The sequence below is a fragment of the Lissotriton vulgaris genome, chromosome 11 (genome assembly GCF_964263255.1).
Source record: "Lissotriton vulgaris chromosome 11, aLisVul1.2, whole genome shotgun sequence".
Classification (NCBI taxonomy): Eukaryota; Metazoa; Chordata; class Amphibia; order Caudata; family Salamandridae; genus Lissotriton; species Lissotriton vulgaris.
This window is the reverse complement of record NC_141699.1, coordinates 843,349,480-843,369,138: the sequence shown is the minus strand read 5'-3', so window position 1 is coordinate 843,369,138 and position 19,659 is coordinate 843,349,480. Positions and strand designations below refer to the sequence as shown.

General features: G+C 48.0%; 1 protein-coding gene and 1 pseudogene across 2 annotated transcripts in view; one reads left to right on the top strand and one right to left on the bottom strand.

The window, feature by feature from the left end:
• MTERF4 (mitochondrial transcription termination factor 4) overlaps nt 1–19,659 on the top strand; it is a 407,863-nt gene that overhangs the window by 194,489 nt on the left and 193,715 nt on the right. The window lies entirely within an intron of this gene.
• On the bottom strand, nt 6,359–7,310 carry LOC147683577 (twisted gastrulation protein homolog 1 pseudogene; annotated as a pseudogene).

Sequence of the window (19,659 nt, the reverse complement as noted above, 5' to 3'; positions counted from 1 at the left end):
AAACTGGGCTTGGACATAGTGGGGCCCATCGAAGGTCACGATGGAGAAATCAAATACATCCTTGTGGCGATAGATCATTTCTCCAAATGGCCTGAAATAAAAATTGTCGAAGAAATTGACAGCTCAGAATTCATTAATTTCCTGGACAAACTGTTTTTGAGTGAAGGATTACCCAAATCAGTACTCACTGATAATGGTCCACAATTCTGCTCAGAGGCATTCAAGTCGTTTCTAGCAAGGAACTGCATCACTCATCGCACCACTTCAATTTACCACCCTGAAGGTAATGGTCTCACTGAACGTTTCAACCGTGTCTTGAAGGGACATATACAACTTTCCAGAAACGCAAACCAAAATTGGGAAGAAGAAATTTACAAACTCATCTGGGCATTCAGGATATCTCTGTGTGCCAGCACATGCACAGCACCATTTGTTCTCATGAGCAGCAAACAACCTTTAAGCATCGACCTGGGTTGGATGCCCAAATCAAAGCAAATTGAGTGGTCACCTGAAAATATCAGGAAAAACATTATCAAAGCCCAGAAATACTACAAGGAATGGTATGATTCGAAACACGGTGCTAAAGAGCATGCTTTTAAAGTCGGTGATCTTGTGAAAGTTTGTTTGGAAAAAAAGGTAAAGAAAGGAGAAAGCAGATTCACTGCCCCTCTTTACATTGATGAACTGTTCAACAATGCGGCAAGACTCAGCGATGGGAAAGTATGGCACATGAGCAGACTGGCAAAGTACCATCCTGGGGACAAGTCTCATAGTCAACAACAACATGTCCCTGTTAACAATGATCTGTGGGTTGACGTTGACAAACCTTGTGTTGAAGAGTGTAGTTTGCCTAGGAATGCCATCACACACGATCTCCAACCTGACACTGACTCAGATGATGGTCAATCGACAGATCGGTCTGTTGGTGCTTATCCCAGCACTTCGACATACAATCGAAGTGGTCACGATGACCCACATTCTGACTCTGAAGTTGACGGTCACAGGTTCAGTAGTAGGTTTAGCAGTACTAGCCATGATTCCCATTCTGACTCTGAGTGTGCACCAGACTTACCGTTAATCTCAGGGAGGTTTGGCAGATCCATTCGAAGACCAAAACGCTTAGATGACTTTTTCTGTGACTAGCTGCCCCCAGCTTATCCTCCCTCATGTTTATCTTACCACTCTTAGTGGCACAGTTGTTTAAATTCTCAAGAGAGGAAGATGTGTTGTATCTCACCTTTGCTACCCCCGTACCCGCGCTTGGTATCTTCTCCTCCCCTGCGCGTGAGCTCCCTTCCCTCCCTCCTGATTGGTTCCCCCACATTCCAATCCTTCCTGGTCTGCATCCCTGTTATGAACTGTCACAACAGATGTTCCACTGACCCACGCACCACCTCGGGTGTGGGGCTGTTATCATTAAACCTATTCTTAAGAACCTCTACCGTATCCTGACTACTTCATAACAACGCCCATGCACTACTATGCCCTTAGAGCCCATAAATATCCAAAATCACCATCACTTGCTGACACGAGTGAACACATGACACATCACTCTCGCTTAGCGTATAGAACGCCAACGCCCACAAAATGCGAGCAGGAGAACATCTTGTTCCTATCGTTGGCAATAAGGAAAGTCGGAAGCAACCCGCTTTATCCAGCATGTACTGTAAGAAGGCTCGTTAGGGCAATTCAGTGCAAAATTACAAAGCTGTACTCATTTATTTCCACCAGAACCTGAATAATTAACCAAGAAACACAGCACAAGAGGCAGCAATATTTTGAAATCCTTACCCACATACAGCAATTGACCTGGTAGGTGTTTGGACTTTTTTCATTAGATTTCGGACTATAAAGAATATACAAGAAGGCACAGTATAACTGAGATGTCATCTTAATTTTATTGAAACAGGCAGAAAGCCACTGCACCACAATGCAGTAACAGAAAACGGTACGAAAGGCAACTAAAATCGAAGTATTTTCACAGCCACAATAAGTTGTAGCACACACTAAAACAAGCCCTATTGTTATTTGCACAGATAAAAGATGTCCTACCCAAACCAAGCCCAGCCCTGATGAAGACTTTTACATAAACATAGTGTTCTGGTCCCACCAACATAAGGTCAAAACGCGTTAGCTTTGACTACACAGAGGTTCAGAGCAAACAAGAAAAACAAGACGCCAATTATTTTCGGCTAGTTGAGCTGTAGCGATCTTGCTCTTCTATAATAGTTTGAAAATAGTCTCTGACCTCGGGCAGGACCACACAAATAGTTCTGAGGACAAAGAGAAATAAGGTCCCAGTACAACTAGTAGGACATGAAAGAAAAAAAAGTGATATCAAAGTGTTGATAATATGTACTTCAGTGTGTGAATCAAACATCAGAAAAAAAGTGATATAAAAGTATTGAGAACATGTATTTCAGTGTGTGAATCACATGAAATATCATGTTTATAGTATCTGTTAATACATGAGTCTATTGATGTGTAACAAGTTATGAGCTTGTCTAGTTAATCACATAATGTGTATATGTTTTGTATATAAATGTTTCATGTTTTTTGAAAAATATTGAGGAGATTTTGAAATCTACTCGATGACGGGATTCTTAAATGAAAATAAGGTTTGAGAAAAGAGAAATTAAGAATTGAAGCCCAGTGTCAATAAAAAGGACTAGTGTGGCAAAAGAAATATTTTGATCAATGTTGTCAGGTATTCTGTTTATTGAAATGTCAATTCATGAAGGAGCACCAGTGGTGAGACTTCTGGCGCTGTCCAAGCAGCAAATCTCTGGAAGGCCACCCTGAAGCACATTCACTGGATAGCGGGCGACCACTTTTCATAGCACTCAAAACTTGTGTCTCCTGAGACTTTGCACGTAGATGTTAATAGGTAAATTTGAAATTTTGCTCTTCTCAAACCTACTCTGTTGGGATCAGATGCAGCTCTTTATTGGCTGTGGTGACACCTGCTCCTGTATCCATCGCACCTTCCCATATCTAGCAGTGTAGGATTTTTCAGGCTTGCAAACATCTTTGGTGAGACCCAACTATGCGCAGATTAGTCCAAACACAGCAAGAGGGCTATTCATTAATCAACTCCCCATCCGGCACATTTGCTGCAGTGATAACAGCAATGTGCTGCAACCACCATAATTGACGCCAAACTTTTTGTCATACACCGGAAATAAATACTCCAGTCATGTACTAGGGCAATAATGGTCTTATGCATAAGACTATGATCAAATCACCTTTGTTCCCCGGTACAAAAAACCCTACACTGATGTATATGCATGCAGTAGGTGTGTTAACACAGTACCGTTATGACATGGTCCAGGACACATTGCAAGCAACCACACAGCACCAATGTTGTATGAAGTGGATCAGGCACCACCATGTCACTGTACCAAATACATTAGGAAACTATGGCTGTTTGCTATGGTTGGTTGATGGTCCTCTGTATCTGTGAAAAACTCTATTTTACTGTACTCTTGCCCTTTGTAATTGAGCAACATGGTGTTCAATCACTCCCTCTCAAGACCTCTGCGACTCCCTAGCTTCGTTCTTCCACGACAAAATCGCAGACATCCACAACAGCTTCGACAACCAACCCGAACACCAACCCACCCAACCTTCTGCCACACCTTCACCCCCCTTGAACATCCTTAATGACTGGAACCCAATCTCCACGGATGATACCATCCGCCTGACGAACTCCATCCACTCAGGATCCCCCACAGACCCATGCCCTCACCACATCTTCAACAAAGCAGATTCCATCATCGCACCCCACCTCCGAGATGTCATCAACTGCTCCCTCACCTCCGCCACCTTCCCTGATAGCTGGAAACACGCCGAACTCAGCGCCCTTCTGAAAAAACCCACAGCTGACCCCACCGAACTCAAAAACTACCGCCCCATATCACTCCTTCCATTCCCGGCCAAAGTCATCGAGAAAGCTGTCAACAACCAGCTCACCGTCTTCCTCGAAACCAACAAATCCCTCGATTCCTCACAATCCGGCTTCCGAGCCAAACACAGCACTGAGACCGCACTCATCGCAGCAACAGACGACATTCAAACTCTACTGGACAATGGTGACACCGTCGCCCTCATCCTCCTCGACCTCTCCGCAGCCTTCGACACAGTCTGTCATAGCACCCTGTTACAACGCCTCAGAAACATCGGAATTCAAGGAAAAGCACTGGAGTGGATCACCTCGTTCCTTGCCGGAAGAACTCAGAGAGTCCGCCTCCCACCATTCAAATCAGAAGGCACTGAAGTCATTTGTGGCGTGCCACAAGGATCTTCACTCAGCCCCACCCTCTTCAACGTATACATGAGCCCTCTCGCGGCCATCGCACGTCAACACAACCTCAACATCATCTCCTACGCTGATGACACTCAACTGATCCTCTCACTCACCAAAGACCCTAACACCGCCAAAACCAACCTACATAAAGGAATGAGAGAAGTAGCCGAGTGGATGAAGCACAGCCGCCTGAAACTGAATTCCGACAAAACAGAAGTCCTTATCTTAGGTACCTCCCCCTCCGCCTGGGACGACTCTTGGTGGCCAGAATCCCTTGGAAAAGCACCCATCCCAACAGACCACGCACGAAACCTGGGCGTCATTCTGGACTCCTCACTCTCGATGACCAGACAAGTCAACGCAGTTTCATCATCTTGCTTCAACCTTCTTCGCATGCTCAAAAAAACATTTCGCTGGATCCCCACTGAAACTAGAAAAACGGTCACCCACGCACTGGTTACAAGCCGCCTGGACTACGAAAACACCCTATACGCCGGTACCACCGCAAAACTTCAGAAAAAACTCCAACGCATCCAGAACGCATCAGCCAGACTCATTCTAGACATTCCGGGTAAAGATCACATCTCGGGTCACCTGAAAAACCTCCACTGGCTCCCCATCAATAAGAGGATAACATTCCGTCTTCTAACCCACGCACACAAAGCACTTTACGAACTTGGACCCGAATGCCTCAACACACGACTTTCCTTCTACACCCCCTCACGCCAGCTACGCTCCTCCCACCAAGCCCTTGCTGCTGTACCTCGCATCAACAAAACCACCATGGCAGGAAGATCCTTCTCCTACCAGGCGGCTAAAACCTGGAACTCACTTCCCACTCACCTTCGCATCACTCAGAACCACCTAGCATTCAGAAAGCAACTTAAAACCTGGATATTCGACAAGTAACTCCCCACCCTTCTCCAAGCGCCTTGAGACCCTCTGGGTATGTAGCGCGCTATATAAATCACTGAATTGAATTGAATTGAATTCAATGACATGGTACATGACGCCTTGTAGATTGTGACAACATCCAACATAGTTGTCAATCAACCCAACCTTCTTGCAACCATGCATCGCATGTTGCAGCCTGTGATAATTAAAGCAACCATTCCTTTCTGGAAAAGTTCCAGCAGGCAAAGCTAATGGCAGCTGTGTGCTATAAAATGCTTATAACATACCATATCAGGCCTAGAGTGGTGAACTACTCATTCTGGTACTGGGCCAGTGCCCAGTGGGCTGTATTTTAGTGGGTGGCTTTCAGGTGTGCAGGAGAATCCAGGTGGATAGACGGAGGAGATGCGCTTCCGGTCTGGTGTGTAAGGGTAATATCTGGAAAATAATAATAAGGGAAAAATTAGGACAAGTATACCCTTTAACTAGTAGTCAGATATGTACCAGGTGATGGCCTCTTGGGGAGTATACTCGAAAAGTGGGTCAAAACCTATGAGCGAAGTCACTTGATCTGTGTTGTATTAAGTAGTATACCCCAGTGTTAGCATGCACTGCGAGTCAGGGAAATTGGTCTGCTGAAGGGTTCAAAAGAAAGAGCAGGTTACCTGGTGGCAACTTCCAGTGGGCACTGGTGACCGTGTTAGGAAGCCGGGGGGAGCCTACCATGTACAGAAGCCGGTGTGCAGTTCCGGGCATCCAGATTGTGTATGGTACTGTTGCCGGGGGGGGGGGGGGGCGGTCGGAGGAGGACACAGTGAGGAATGGCTGGTCATACATGTTAAGTGGGGGCAGCCACGGGATATAGCCACGGGGGGGGCTCTATGAATGGGCCAGGCCTTTCCAAAATAAGCAACACACAGACGTTCTAGTTGCTAGTGTGGTCACCGGAATCCCGAGGTCCAGGTTCTGGTCCCTTTTGTTTATTTTTTTTTTTTTATCGTTCAGGATCCAGAAGGTCTGATCCGATTTTTAATAAAGAAAGCTTTACACTGAAATGACATAAAAAAGTGCACAATTCTTATAAAATAAAAAGAATTCAGACTATCAAATGGTCAAAAACTACTTTCGAAATCGTGCACATCTCTCCCAATTTGCCAGTATTCAGCTGTACCCAACAGATATCTATTTACCAACACAGGGGTCTTCCAGTCCTTCTTCTCTTTTCAGTTTTAAAAAAGAACACAGCTTTGGCGGAGGCAAGAATAAAATTATAAAAATGTTTTCTGCATTTGTTGTTTTCCTCATCTTCAAACCATGCAGTTCATACACTTGACCGTTTTGCTGCCGTAGTCAACGCAGTCTGGCCGGAGCACTCGCAGCACGCGTTGTGGAACCAGCGATACTTGGATGCGCCTGCGGACTCACAAGATAGCTTACACTGGTGAATGGACATGCAGTCATTGAAGTAGATCACAGTGCATATTCGCTCTTTATCATTGCTGCGTGTCACATGGCCGTTGTTCTTTGGAACCAATATATTTTGATGCTGAGGTTCATTCAAGGTTTCCAAAAAAGATACCAAATTTTCATGATGGGACAACTCTTCGGCCACGGGGAATGAAACAATGTTCCAGTTCAGATGTCTTTCTCCTTCTGTGAGTGCCCGGAACAGGGACGGGACCGGGTCGTGGAGATCCTCCACTGTGCTCTTGGATGTCAGGGGTGTGTCACTGTGGTTCTTTGGATTGCACATTCCCACACAGTCGCAACAGTCCTCCCACAGTGTGCTGAGGCAGAGCATGCATTCCTTGCAACATGAGCAGTTTCCGTCACTTGGGCGGCACTGGCAAAGCTCCTGAATGAGGCACTTGCTTACTTCACTAGCACAAAGCGCTTTGTTGCAGCCCAGTGTTGGCAAGATCCATGTGCAGCACAACAGGACAGCAATTGTAGGGAGAAGAAAGTAGAGTGACCTCATGATCTATCGCCCTAGTCAACTTGACCAACTTTCAACAGCTTGTGGCTGGCCGGCCTGGCCCTCCGCGCTCCTCCTCAGTGGCGAGCTTTCTCTCTCTTTTCCACCGTGCCTCGCTCGCACCGAGCCAGCAGTCTCACTTCCTTCGTGCCTGCTCGGATCCCGGAGGCGTGTTTTGGGGAGGCAGGCACAGTACCTCCGCCCGAGTGCACATCGGCTCACGAGAGCAGCAGCATCGCAGCGAGCTTAAAGAGACACTCGCTTCGCTGCACGCTTCGTGCTGCAAAGCCCACGGCTTCCCCCGCCTCCGCCGACAAACTTTAAGAAATCCAGGAATGCTGCTGATTTTATCTCAGTCGTTAACAGCCTCTTTTATTAACTTCAAAGGACGGCCACTCCCACTTCAGGCCTGTACCACCTCGTTACTAGGAGAGGGTGCTGGCAATGGCACACCCCTCACATCTTAGCAAGGTGAGCCAGCCCACCAAACATAGCATTCCTCCTATATTTCAAATAGAAGAAAAGAAAAAAAGTACAAAAATGAGAGAGAGAAAAGAGAGAGAGAGAAAAGAATCATATACCATAAACACAGGTCTATACTTTACATCAACCCAAAGCCCTTCAAACAGGAGGATGCTGCAGTACATGGTCGGAGATGGTACCTCCCATTCCCGTGCCGACCATCACTCTCCCGGTCGTCATCTCCTCCGATCCCTTGCGGGGCGCTGACAGTCATAAGGGACTAAATAGGGAAAAGGTTCTGATGCCGTGCAGGTGGTAGTCACAGAATTTCCAACAGGATCCACGCCTAGTGTCCCTGGCGAGAAGACCTCATCAGAGGATTCCGGAGTGGTGTATGTTATGTTAATTAAATTTATAAAAAGCGCTCACTTACCCTAGGGTTTCCTGGCGCTGAGCTCTGCTTAGGCGATATTCGGAGGGGGTTCAATGCGTAAAGAGCCAGGGTTTTAGACCCTTTCAAAAGGAGAGAAGGTCTCCGGCATTTCTCAGAAAGAACGGAAGCTCGTTCAAAGCCTTGGACGCGCAGGTGATAAAGCTCCTGCCTCCCCAGCTGGTTTTCCTAACAGTGGGGATCTGGACATTTTTTGCTCCTTTAGACCATTGAGTGCCTTAAATGCTACGCATAAGGCCTTAAAACGAACCCTTTGCTTCACTGGGAGCCATTGTAGCCGAGTTAACTCTCTTTTTACCGAAAAAAAAATCAGTATGCCTGTCAGAAGCCTGGCGGCTGCATTCTGAGCTATCTGAAGCCTATTACGATGTTGTTTTTGGGCATTCAGATAAATGCCATTACAGTAGTCTAGGTGTGACATAACAAGGACTGTGACTACTGTCCTAAAGTTTTTTTGAGAGGGAAAGGGTTTAATTTTCCTCAGAATAAGCAAATTCAGAAAGCAGGAGGAAACTACTGTGAACGTATGTGAGCATTGAAAGTCAATCTGTTGTCCACAATGACATCTAAGTTTTTTACTTTCAGAGTTGGAGTTGGCTGATTTCCCAACTCTGAGAGCCACCAATCCGGGGTCCAAATATGAGGGTTGTTATCGTATACAATCACCTCAGTCTTGCTTGAATTCAGCTTTAGACAATGTAAAGCCATCCAACCTACTATGGCTTGCATACCGTCATGGAAGCAAGCTCCAGCCTCCTATTCATGACCGTTTTTGATGGATAAAACTATCTGTGTATCGTCAGCATATGAGGTTAACTGGAAACCAAAAGATCTATTCAGTGCCGCTAATTGTATCACATAAATATTAAAAAGGGTGGGGCTCAGCGAGGACCCCTGAGGGACCCCACAAGGGAGGCTAAACGGCCTTGATTTATGGTTATCCAGGTAGACAGATTGGGTTCTATCAGATAGGAAGGATTGAAGGAGTTTCCAAGCAACCCCACAAACCCCAACCCCAGACAGCCGATCCATCAACACCCTATGATGGACCGTGTCGAAAGCTGCCTACAAATCCAACATTATCAAAACAGCCTTCCCACCACAGTCAAGAGCCTCCCTTATATTTTCACATGATTTAAATAGAGCAAGTTCTGTACTGTGATTCGCTCTAAAGCCATATTGGGTCTTGTCAAAAACATTATTGTTATTACAATAGGAACTAAGTTGAATGTTCATGGCTTTCTCTATAATTTTTGCAGGCAATGGAAGCCGAGAAATAGGCCGATAGCTGCCAGGATCAAGAGGGTCTAAGGTGTTTTTTTTTAAAAAGAGGTAGAATAGACGCCTTTTTCCAGTCTTTCGGAAAAATCCCAGTAGAGAAAATGTTGTTAATCAATGGGCTTAAAACGGAACAGATGATTTCCGGAAGCAAATTAAGTATTGAGACTGGGCAGGGATCAATGGGGGAGCCTGAACGAGCAGAGCTAAGGAGTTTTAACAGTTTCTTCCAGCCTAAGATGTAAAAACTGGTCAAAAACGAATCCGGAATCGGGTTATTTTTGGTTAGAATTCTCTGGAAGTAAACCCACTTCGTACGATTCCGGAGAAAAAGTAGAAAAAATATCTTCGACTTTTTGAACAAAAAAGGTGGCCAGAGTTTCACACAATACTAGACTGCTATCCTTTTAATGATGTTAGGCGAGGTTACGTTTTTCACTGTTCTAAAAAGCTCTTTAGGGTTTGATTTTGCAAGAAGGATTTTACTAGAAAAGAAGCTCTTTTTTGTATCCAACAACAACTCTTTATAGAATTTAAGACTATGCTTGGAGTTCATTTTGTCAGTGATGTTGTAACCGCTTCTCCAGATTCGCTCTAGTTTTTTGCAGGCCAGCTTCTGCTGCTTGAGCATATCAGAGTACCACGGAGCCGAAGAATGAGCTCGCTTAAGAGTCCATTTTGTGATTGGAGCCAACTCTTTACAAGCTGAGTCTATCCAATCAGTATAGGCCTTAGCAGCTTCATCAAACTCAGAAGTAGGAAGAGGTAAGGTACTCATCAATGCCTCCTCTAGTTGAGAACCTTCTAAGTTTTTCCTCGCCCTTTTTTCCAACGTCTTCAACTGGGCCCTATTCGGAATTGGATCTAATGGCTCCCTCAATTAAAAAATGATAGCACTGTGGTCAGACTAGGCCAGAGGGAATAACTCAGAAAAAGATATATAAGGGTTGTTAGAGAATATCCCATCTAAGGTGTGTCATTTAAGATGTGTGGGACCCACTACAAGATGCTTGAGCTCCTCAGTTTCCATTACTCTATTCAGGCAGATGGTGTCCGAATCATTAGGATCCTCAAGATAGAAATTGAAGTCACGGAGTACCATGAAAAAATTTAAGCTCATACCATCTTCAAGCAGGGTGCCTATCGATTCCAAAAACCCGGTCTAGGGCCAGGCGGACGATAAAGAAGCTCCCCCTTAGAGATACCAAAACCCTGAGCATTGATGTTAAAAGAAAGTGCTTCACAGATTGTATTAGATGCAGGATGGAAAACTGCATTGAAAGTGTTATGATAAATGACAGCTAACCGCCCCCCCTTTACTCAAGGGTCTATCTAGGGAGTAGCAGGAAAAACCTGGAGGCGTGGCTTTCACCAGATCAGGCCCAAGGCTTGACCTGTCCAGGCTTCCGTAATGAATGCAACTTTAATATTGTGTTCTTCTAAGAGATGTGCATATTCTGTACTATGCTTAACTAAGGACCTGGAGGTAAAAAGAACACATTTTGTGGGTCTAGTATCATTAAAATGATTAAAAGGGGGCGTAGTGTGAGGACCACAGGCTGGTTGATCGAGAAGGGTAGGCAGCTGTAAGCCACAAATGTCACACACCCCAACTGGTCGATTAACTCCTTGTTTCACCGTGAGACTGGGACATCTCCGTATACTACCTCCTGGCATAAGCTCCAATACTCCTGTTTAGTGTACCTCCTTTTTTTTAAAATGTCTTTTTATTGATAAATGAACAAAAAGGAAAAGATCAGGTGAAATAACAACTTTCTCGTTGCAAAAGTCAAATTATTGTTTGTTCAGAATCTTATAAAACAGTATATACTTGATAGGATCATGGGGATTCCTGCGCTTCTGCTTCCACTCGCCGCGCCGGAGGCATACATAGATCACCACGATAACTATTCCATGCCCCCAGATCCTCCCCCATTTCTCCGGGGAACCCCTAGCCACATATACAGCTCTGTCCCTGAACATACACCAGTCCAAGTCCTCCGCCCACTTGGAAACACGGGGTGGCTGGCTAGCCCCCCACAGCTGAGCAATATTTTGTTACGCCACCATGCACGCCAGTACACATACACACACACGATACACATTCAAATCCGTGGGTTCCCACACATTCAGTATACATCTCCGGGCTTCTGGTCGTTTCCCCCCCCCCCAATACTTCTTTAATCTTACCATGAACCCTTGTCCAGAATTCCTGTATCTCCACACAATGCCACAAGAAATGCATAAAAGTGTCAATTTCTCCACAACCCCTTCTGCACTCTCCACTCACCGCCTGCCCCATATGCACTAGTCGAGGCCCTGTAATATACAATCCGTGTAAGATCTTTAGCTGCACCAATCTAAGCCTCATCTGAATTGCCACCACTTTCGGGGAGGAAACTGCCTCCACCCAATCTTCGTCATCCAACTCTAACCCATCTGCCCCCCACAATGTTCTAATACGTCCCAGCGGGTCCTCCATATTATTTACAAGCTTTTTATATATTAAGGAGATAGTTTTCTCAGGGAGGTGTCCATCTAACACTCGATCCTCAAGAGGAGAGGCCACTGGAAGCGTGGTGCCCCTAGGTGTGTGAGCGAGGAGGGCATGTCTAACCTGTCGATATCGATAGTGCTTGTTATCATGCAAACTGTACTGTTGTTTGAGAAAGTCAAACATATGTATTTTGTCTCCTCCCCACACATCCTTGACCTGGCTGATCCCGATGAGATCCCACTTGTCAAATCCTTTAGATTTCCACAAGCTCCAGAGTCTCTCGGAATTGAACAGTGGGGTGGCCAACGTTAACCTTTCCTCTCAGCCCAAACATCTAGTAGCAGCGTGCCACGCATGCGCGGTCGGGCCCGACAGTGAGAACCTCCTAGGCCCGGCATATAAAGCCCTGATGATATCCCCACCCGATGCCTGCCCGCGGTCCATAGCATAGCCTGGGTCCCCGGGGGGACCATAAACAACATGATTCACCGCTGAAAGTTGCGAGGCCCAATAATATTTCTTTAAATCTGGGAGTCCAATAACCCCATCATACCATGGGAGAGTTAATTTAACAAAAGCTATTGGGGATCTACCATCCCAGAGAAGCTGCCTCTGAAGTGCCTCTATCTCTTTAAAATAGGATGTCGGTACTGGGTCCATTGTATTCTGGAGTACGTACAAAAATCGAGGTAAGGCCATCATCTTAAACCGCACCGCCCTCCCGAGCAATGATAGCGGAAGAGCTCTCCAGCGCTCCACGTCTTTTTTTAACCGGCTCAAGGGGGGGCCCAAATTATTAGCATATCTCAACTTCGGGTCTAGTGTTATGTATATAACTAGATATTTAAAACCTACCGGCTCAACCTTTATAGGGCATGAATCACAGTCGGTTCTCCCGCTAAAACAAATAGCACCGACTTCGACCAGTTGATAGCAAATCCGGAGTCCCTACCAAATATGGCTAGCACATCCAGGAAACTAATGAAAGACGCCCTAGGGTTGGTGAGGTAGAGCAGAATATCATCAGCATATAGCGAAATGTTATCCTCCCACTCGGCGTCCATCGCAAGCCACGTATAGACCGATCCCATCTAACCCACGCCGCCAGGGGTTCCAGTGCCAGAGCAAAGAGAAGCGGAGAGAGAGGGCATCCCTGTCTCATGCCTCTTCCAAGAGAAAAATCGAGCGACTTACAATTATTTACAGCTACCCTGGCCAAAGGATTAGCGTACAATAATCGCACCCATCCAATGAACTCTGCACCAAAGCCCAACTTCGCCAACACCGCAAACAAATAGGTCCATTCGACCTATCGAATGCCATGGTGGCATCTAAGGACACCAGGACCGCCAGCTCCTGTATCTTTGGGGAACCACCCAGGATCCAATGTAGCCTCTGCAGGTTTAGAGACATGTTCCGACGCGGCATAAAGCCAGACTCATCGGGGTGTATCAAGGTTGTGACTACCTTGACTAACCAGGTAGCGAGTAATTTCGCCAAGACTTTAGGCTTGGCGTTAAGCAGCGAAATGGGCCTGTACGAGTAGCATAATGTCTTAGGCTTGCCTGCCTTGTGGATAAGCACAATATTTGCCACCCGCTGGTCGTATGGAAGCTGCCCCTTCTCCCTACTCTCCAGAAACATAGCACGGATATACGGGTGAGTTTATGAGCATTCAATTTGTACAATTCTATTGGTGTCCCATTGGGGCCCGTCGCCTTCCCAGATTGTATCCCTCTAATCGCATTCGCGACTTCATCGTCAGAGAAAGGGGAGTCTAAATATTTCCTATCATCTTCAGACAATCCCGGCATGCAAATATCCTTGATCATTTCACTATTTTTGGCCTCCGTAAACCCACCATCCGTGGTGTACACCCCTTTGTAGTAATCAGAAAATTCATCCGCCACTGCCTGTGGGTCTGTAATTCTACCAGATCTTAATCCCTCTACCCAGGCACCAGCCTCAATGCCCATTCCTCACGCTCCAGCCAAGCGATCAATTTACCAGCCTTGTCCCCATGTTCATATATTCAACTCTGTATGGCGTTATTCTGGACAATCGCTCTCTCCCTGGCAAGGCCTTTATATTCATCTTGTCTTAACTTCAAAAGGTGAAGGTCCTCCTGAGCGGCAGATCTAGCCACCCTTTCCTCCAACCTTATCACATTGCCCTCCAACCTGAGCATCTCCACCTGGTGTTTCCTCCTCCTACCAGGCACCAAGGATAGGACCTCACCCCTACTTTATATGCTTCCCACAAAGACTGCGCTGAAGCAACAGTACCCATATTTTCCAGGAAATAACGTTCCGAAACCTGGATCACCTCTTTTTGGTAGCAGGATCTTTCAAATGCAGTGTACCTGTTGCCCCATATTTCCCCTAATCAATTAACTAAAAGTAGTAACAGGGAGGTAACCAAAGCCCCGCCCCTCCCCCGCCTCAAAGGTAGTCTCTTGTGCCCACGTTAGTAATTATTTCTATTCTGATCGCCAGAAATGGTTGCGTTTTGCCCCAACTTTTGAACCTCTCCATCAGCGTCTATAGGTCCCTGGACACCGTCTTACTGTTCAAGCCTCTCCTCCTCAGATCTGGATTTGTGTTCTGCAGCCCCAACCGTGGGCCTACTATCGATCCAGTTTGCTGCCACCTCCGGATTATTGAAGAACCCGGCCTTTCCTTCCATTTCCAGCCGGATACATCATCGCATACCGCAGCCCTTTATCCCTTTGCTTCCTCTTCACTGGAATGAAACTTTGTCTTCATTTCTGTACTGTCTGGGTGAAGTCCGGGAAGAAGGAAAGCGTCGTGTTCTCGTACCGTAGTGGGGTCCCCACCCTCGATGGTATCGCGATCACGAAAAATGAAGCACTCTGGCGATCATGGGTCGAGGGGGCGCCCCGGGTCTAGGTCTTCCCCCTGGCACTCTATGGGCACTCTCTATAGTGAAATAGTTGTTTGTAAGACCCTTCGGCTTGAAATGATTTAGGATAATGTCTTCCACAAATAGCTCCGGCGTCTGACCTTCCGATTTCTCGGGCACTCCCAGAATGTGCACATTCTTGCGCCTGGCTCACCCTTCATAATCGTCCAGATTCCGGTCCGTGGCTTCTCGTGACGTCTTTAAGGCGCGCACCTCCTGCTGCAGTTCCGCCACATCATCTGTCAGGCTCGCCGTCTTGATGTCTAACGACTTAACCTTCTCGTTAGCCTTCGTGAGATCTGCCCGTATCAGATTCACCTCTATAGTGACTGCATCCAACTTATTATCCAAGGATTCCATTTTACCACCAAGTGAAGACTGGACTCCGTTAATCGCCGCCATGACGTCCGTCAGGGTTGGCTCAGTTAGAGCGTCAGGTGTGTCTCCCACTATTGACTGGGTCTTTCTGGGCTCCACCGGGGATCCCCTGGGCATCGTATAGCGATCTAGTTTGTTGTATTGCACATGTTTCGCCCCCTTCGAGGACCTGCGCACTGGCTTGTCTGAGTCAGGCTTCATCGCCATCGCCTCAATCTCCTCACTCGCAAGGAAAGCTGCTGGTCTCCACTGGGCACTTTACATCAGAGATTAGCAATGATCCGGTGTCGTAGGACCCCGACTGAAGTACCCAGTCTCCGTGGTTGCCTTAGCCAGTAGCCTTTTCACCATGCGCAGCACCACGCCTCAAATCTCTCCCCGGGTACATCCACAGAAGTCGGTTGTGATTGCAGCTGCACCGCACTCCACAATAAATAGCTGCAGTCAATGGAGCGGGCGACACAGACCACACCCCCCAATAGGTCATATCCCCTGGGTAGAGTCCAGGCCCACCTTCGATGTTGCTTCTTGCTGCCGGTGCGGTAGCTGTGTGCTAGCCCACAAGTCTCACCTCAGCCACTGCCACCAACACCACAGTCTGCTCACAAATCTGGCCGCTGGACTCCCCAAGCGGTTGTTCTGGCCCCCATTAATGGCTTCTCATTACGGCACTCCCAGGCATCACAGGCGAACCTTGTTCCCTGCCCGGCTCCACATCTACATGCCCCGGATATGCACCTACCTTAATGCGCGCGGCAAGGCCCCCACGGGCAAAGAACGCAGTCTTCGGTGCACACCGAAGTGCCCCTGACTCATCTTCTGGTCCCTGAGGACACTGCCACAGTCGCCGCCCGCCGAGTTCGGGCCGCGTCAAATCACTGCGACTCTCCCCGCTCTCGGGATACTCCACAGCTGTGCCTCCAATTCCCGTCGCCTTCTGGGGTGCTTTCTGATGCCACCCTCTTCCAGGTAGATCTCGCCTTGATCAAAGCCGCCGTCAAAACAATGGGAAGCGCGGACCACACGAGGGGCCGGACCGACAACTTCCGGTTGCCGGCCCCGTTGTTGTTCAACTGCGGCCGGGGTCTAGATGTACCCGAGACCCCCGCTCGACAGACAGTAGGCCGCACACCTCGAAGGCAACGTTTCTCCAAAACGCCGCACCGGAGCGAGACGCGGAACACGCCGTCGGGCGTTGCTTCCCCTCAGCCACTGAATTCTCAGCAAGGGGCACAGGATAAATGCCAGGATAGATCCGGAGGCGGCTCGGGAGCTGAGAGCTCACGCGGCCATCTTGGTCTCGCGCGTGGCTCCTCCCTTAGTGTACCTCCTTATATCTGGGGACCTACGTGTAGGAGAGTAGGGTCTGCTTCCTATGGTTACCCCCACTTTTTTCTGGGCTTCACTGGTTTTTCAACTTTAGTATGGCTGTGGCCCTGCTAATCAAGCCCACAGCCTAGCTGTACTCTCTCTAAATTGGTACCATGTACTTTAGGTACATACCAGATTGGTTACTGGGTCACCCTTGTGAGCCCTTGTATAGTGTACCCCAGGTACCCACGGCATAGGTCCACCCTAGGCCTACCAGGGGCTGCAGCATGTATTGTGCCACCCCTGGCTGGCCTTCCAAACTGACACAACAGGTCTGCCATGGCAGCCTGGGTAAGGTGGTGCAATCACCCCTTACTGGGATATAGTATACCTTTACCCATATATATATATAGACACATATTAACCTATAAGTCACTCCTATGGCATGCCTTGACAGTCCTGGAGGCAGAGTGCTTGGTTTTGTGTGAGAGGGTACCCTAGCATGAGCTGAGCCCCTCTGCAGCTTTCAGAACCATCTCCATATAGCTGTTCTATGATATGGCCGTACCATATACTCTTAAGTGCATCATAAAGCGGTACAAAAGGGGGTGGTGATGGACGGAGCATCTGAACCAATCAAACACTCACACCCAGTCAACAGATCTGGGTTTAATCCATCACTGTTCTTTAGCCCACTCTGCCACCCCAGTTCAGACATGGCCATATGCAAATCAGTCTGACCCTGTGCCTCATGGGAACAGTCCAGCCCGAACTGCCAAGCCATGCCCTCCCTGGACCGGAAACAAGCTTCTGAGGACCGGTTTCTGGCATTACAGCCGTCTTCAGCCCGGCTTGCTTGAATCCAGTGGCAAAGTGAGCAAGGGACTCACATCTGAGCATACCCTGACAACTTATGGCGAACAAAGCGGTACAAAAGGGGGTGGTGATGGATGGAGCATCTGAACCAATCAAACACTCACACCCAGTCAACAGATCTGGGTTTAATCCATCACCATTCTTTAGCCCACTCCGCTACCCCAGTTCAGACATGGCCATATGCAAATCAGTCTGACCCTGTGCCTCATGGGAACAGTACAGCCCGAACTGCCAAGCCATGCCCTCCCTGGACTGGAAACAAGCTTCCGAGGACCGGTTTCTGGCATTACAGCCGTCTTCAGCCCGGCTTGCTTGAATCCAGTGGCAAAGTGAGCAAGGGTTCACGTCTGACCATACCCTGCCAACCTATGGTCCAGGGAAGGCATGGCTTTGTCTGAACTGGGGTGTCAGAGTGGGCTAAAGAACCGTGATGGATTAAACCCAGATCTGTTGACTGGGTGTGAGTGTTTGATTGGTTCAGATGCTCCGTCCATCACCACCCCCTTGTACCACTTTGTTCGCCATAAGTTGGCAGGGTATGCTCAGACGTGAGTCCCTTGCTCACTTTGCCACTGGATTCAAGCAAGCCGGGCTGAAGACGTCTGAAATGCCAGAAACCGGTCCTCGGAAGCTTGTTTCCGGTCCAGGGAAGGCATGGCTTGGCAGTTCGGGCTGGACTGTTCCCATGAGGCACAGGGTCAGAATGATTTGCATATGGCCATTTCTGAACTGGGGTGGCAGAGTGGGCTAAAGAACGGTGATGGATTAAACCCAGATCTGTTGACTGGGTGTGAGTGTTTGATTGGTACAGATGCTCCGTCCATTACCACCCCCTTTTGTTCCACTTAAGTGCATTATAATCCTCGCGGTTAATGCTAACTTTGGTTTGGCTTTATCAAAACATGTGGTGTAAGGTGTCAAACACTCTGGAATACTAGTCCCTTCCCCCCCCGCCAGTCCTGACGGCGGGGGTAGCATTCCACCCTTCTAAAGGGAGAAGACATGTAGTTACTGGTTTACCTGGTTAAAGTTAAACAGAGCCCTGGCATCACAAAATGGACAGACAGACTTTAGTGGTCTGGGGCAGGGAGGGTTACATTCAGTGAATGCTTTCCAGACACTGCCTGGGGCACACAAGGTGCTCCATGCATTTCCCAGTTCAAATCGGTTGCTGGGGCACTCAGCCCCAGTTCTGGCGCGAAACTGGACAAAGGGGAAGGTGTGTAACCACCCCCTCCCCAGGTCCACTCATAGGAGGGACCTTACAGTTAGTCCAACCCCTAAACTTCCTATAAGTATAAAACCTCGGTCCCTAGGACTTCAGATTACCCTGGAAGAAACTCTACGACATATATCCTGGACCTTCGACATTCCATTTCGACTGGAAGACCTCTCCCTAGTGGTCAAGGAGTGACCACCCTGTTTAAACAGACACCAAAAGCAACTTTGCCGATCTGCATTTTTGAGGCTCCCGCCAGATCCCAAAGAATCTGCGACACAGGACACGGACTTCCAGACATCTCTGACCCTGACCTCTGATCCCAGCAAAGCCGAGACCCGTGGCGGACACGAAAGATGTGGGACCGGAACTCCTGGACATCCTGCATTTTGCACGCTGCACCTACTTCCAGAGGTATCCCGAAGTTGTGCATTGGGGTGCTTGAAGCCCAGAGCACCGTTTGCACCGAAGCTTGGAGGCCCACACTCCACGAGTGTCCCGTGGGCCCGCTTTGTGCATTTCAGCTTGACGCGTCTTCGCGGTACCTAGTCCGTTGGCTAGTGAGCCCCCTGAAAACTTTCCTTTGAATCTAACTTGCTTTCCTTGATGCTCCAGGACTGCTCCAACTTCCCTGCAAAGGTGAAGTTCCTCAGACCTTGCTTGTCTGCACCGAAGCCAATTTCGACATCCTGCGTGGATTGCGTTTGCCAAGGCTTGTTGGGTCCAATCCAGATACCGATACCGCAGTCAACTAGATCCTTCGTCGGACAGCTCGAATCCAGTTCCGGGTCGTCGTCAACGCCTCCTGGACCACGTGGCTGAAGAGACAAGCTTCACCTCTGTCACCTGAAATCATCCGACATTGGTTGGCAGCTTCCCATCGCCATCCTGATCACTGGCTAGTGACCCAGACTCTGTTCCTTCTGCTTTCAGGTTCTTCAGATCTTTGATCCACCCTTGCATCCACCCGGTCACTTTTCCTCTGGTCGCCTGCAGCACTTCTTCGCAGCTCTCCATTGGAATTGACGACGACAACTCGACATCAAAAGACACCTATGCACCCAGCTTCCGTGGGTGAGGTAACACGAGT